This window comes from Dipodomys spectabilis, unplaced genomic scaffold, assembly GCF_019054845.1.
Source record: "Dipodomys spectabilis isolate Male_0828 unplaced genomic scaffold, ASM1905484v1 ptg000312l, whole genome shotgun sequence".
Lineage (NCBI taxonomy): Eukaryota > Metazoa > Chordata > Mammalia > Rodentia > Heteromyidae > Dipodomys > Dipodomys spectabilis.
The window spans coordinates 528054-531410 of NW_024870989.1; positions in this window are offsets into that span (position 1 = coordinate 528054).

A 3357-nucleotide genomic window follows, 5' to 3' on the forward strand; every position below is an offset into this window, starting at 1 on the left:
GAGCTGAGCCTGGCAGGTCAGGTTAGGTTCCTGTGACCTGCTTAATGACTCTTTTGTTTTCTTCCAAGGACTGAGTTGGAGCTAGCTGCTCATCCAGGCCTTTGTCATCATCAAAGATGGAGATCTCCCGTAGTGGGAGGGAGGGGTGGCCTTCCCTCTTCTGCTCCCTGAGAGGATGTCAGGCTTCTACTCAAGCGGGAGTCTTGGTTCCTGGGTCGTCTCTGGTCTGTGAACTGCAGGATGATGATGTGTGCTCCTTGTCAGTTCTTGCTGGTGTTGAGTAGAATCCACTCACTGGCTGCGTCTGGCGCCTTTGTCCTTGACTCTCTGTGTTGCAGGTATGGGGTCTATGGCCACCACCAACGCTACCACCACTGGCATTGCCACTGCCACTGCAGCCACGGCTGTTGGCAAGTGCTCAGTTCTGTCTCCTTGCCTTGATTTTCCCTCTCTAGCCTAACACTCTTTACTGTGATGGCACACTTTGTGTGATTCTCTGGCTTAGGACTGTTCATTGGAGCACTAAAACTGCTTTCTATGGGAGAGCTTGTTTAGCCCCCAGCTTCTCCTCCACCATCTTCCCAGAACTCAGCCCTATATTATTGTGTATAATTTTATAATAGTTGTACAACATATATTACATATTATGTGTATAATAATACTAAATAGGGCCTCGGAAGGTGGCTCACTGTTAGAGCGCTTGCCTTGCATGCATGAGGTCCTGGGTTCAATTCTTCAGCACCACATAAGCAGAAAAAAAGCCAGAAGCGGCACTGTGGCTCAAGTGGTAGAGTGCTAGCCTTGAGCTGAAGATCTGAGGGACAGTGCTCATGTCCGGAGTTCAGGCCCACGACTGGACTCCCCCACCAAAAATACTAAATACAATAGACAACAAGTAAATGAATCAAGTAAAAACTAAAATAAATGAATCAAGTAAAAACTAAAATAAATACAAAATCAATAATAAAAATCATAATATGTTATAAACATACTTAAGAAAATATATATAATATATTACACATATAAAGAATTATTTTTCCATTCCAGTGCCTTCATTCACACCCTGGTAAACCTAACCTGAATTTCTTTTTCTCAGGGACAGTGAGCTTTGCTTTCACCCACAGTGCAAACGAGTTGTCTGGATGGTGAGATCAAATCCAAGCACTGAAGGAAATACTGGCACCATTTCCAAGACAGTGACTTAATTCTTTTCAATGGAAGCAGCTATGATTATTCAGTTACATACTGAACATTAAAATAAAATCAGTGTGGAATTTTGTATATCTATTCAGACCTCTTTCCCTTACCCCAAAACTGCTTCTCTGAGCACTACTTTTTTCATTTTTTATTGTAAAAATGTTGTACAGAGTGGTAACAGTTAAATGAGCAAGGTAATGATTATATTTCTTATTGAGGATTGTAGCCTCCTCCTTTGTGTTCCACCTACCATGCCCCCCCTCCCATCTCCACATCTACTCCGCCTGCAGAGCTCAGTGACTTAATTTTATTTTTGGCTTTGCACCAGGCTTGAATTCAAGAAGTGGCAACTCTTCACTTTCGTACACACTGCTACAGAGTTACTGAGACCTGAGTTCAAATCCTCAGCTAGGAAACAAAACGGGCAGAAATTCCAAATCAGAGAGCTTTCTTTCTTTTTTAGTTTAGTTAAATAATTAATTTTTAATTTATTCTTTATTTTGCCAACAGGGGGCTTGAACTCAGGTCGTGGCAACTCTGCCTCAGCTTCGATCACCCTAGGCTGGAGTGTAGCCTCTGGTCCCACAGCCGATCCTGGGATCCTAGGCCCACAGGGCTTGCAGGAAGGAAAAAAAAGTAACATAGAAAAAAAGTGGTAAGCTACAGAGGGCTGGGGGTTTTACATTTTTTTTTTCTTTGCACAGTGACTATCCTGTGTCTGAATGAAACGGTTGCATAGTGGACCTGACTTGCCGTTGCTGAAGGCTAGTGGGGTATCAGGGAAGACATAGGCAAACCTGTAAATATAGGTCCCGGGTTCAGATCCTGATCCTGACACCTACCAATGGCAGGAGATCACAAGAGACTCATTCTTATGTATAGGAATACCAATTGAAAGAGTAGTTCATGCTTCGGTCTAGTCTAAAATTGGATGCAACAATCCTAGGAAGCTAATTGATCCTAATTAATGGTTTATTAAGCATGAAAAGACTAATATTCCTTCAATGGTGGTATAATACATGCCTAAGAGTTGGTAGGAACGTAGTAAGTGTCATTCAATCATAGATAGATGGCTCTGGTCCTCTTTACCAATATATATTTATTTGTATAGCACCTATCCATGTACCACTGTTTTGTCCAAACCTGGGGCTGGATCTCAGCACCTGGGAACCACCTGCCAGCTTCATTGGCTAGAGGCTGCCATGCTCACACTCATCCATTCATGAATTGGGCCTGCTAGGCCCTGAGTTCAGATCCTAGCAATGCGAAATATTTAAACTTGGAGTAAGAAGCCGAGTGTGACACATGACTTCCTTTTCTGGGAAAGTCCTGGGTGTCAGATATGATGGAGAGCATATCTACAAATTTAGATGCTATGTGATAGAATGTAAACAATATAATAATTGGTAGAGGTGTCATCCGAGTCAATAAAATAATTGGTAAATAAATAAATAAAACAAGACATACAATGAATAACCACACCAAACACTATATGGACTGAATATCTATATGAAAATATAAATTCTATCTTTAAAATGGTTATAAGGAGTATGTTTTCCAGGCCTGAGGCTTGAATTCAGGCCTAGGGAAAAGGCCTGAATTTCTTGTCTTCAAGCATGGTTAGATTCCCATCCTTCACAGTGCTGCATATTTACCCAGACCTTGAGTACAAATCCTTTGCCTGGTAGAAAAAAATGGCACAAATTGCGAACCAGGGAGCTAAATATATATTTTTTAATTGTGGGCTTTTGAGGAAGCCATAGTCACGCATGGCAATATAGGCCTACAGTTCGAATCCCAGTCATGCCACTTCTGGATGGTGGGAGATCCTAAGAGACTCATTCCCATTCACAGGAATAACGATGGAATGTTATCAATGTCATGGTTGAATAGGTTGCTCATGAATGATACTTGAATAAAATTAGACTGCATGATTTGTCAGCTGATTGATTTTTTTTATCTTATGAAGCATTAAAAGATTACTATTTCTCACAGGGATGCAATAATTTCAGGACACTGATTTACTTAATAGTTTATTAACGATGAAAATAATAACATTAATTACATGGAGGCATAATAAATATCCAAAAATTGGTAGGAATGTAGTCTTTATAACTGAATAATGGATAGACATCTCTGACACTCTATAAAGATATATAT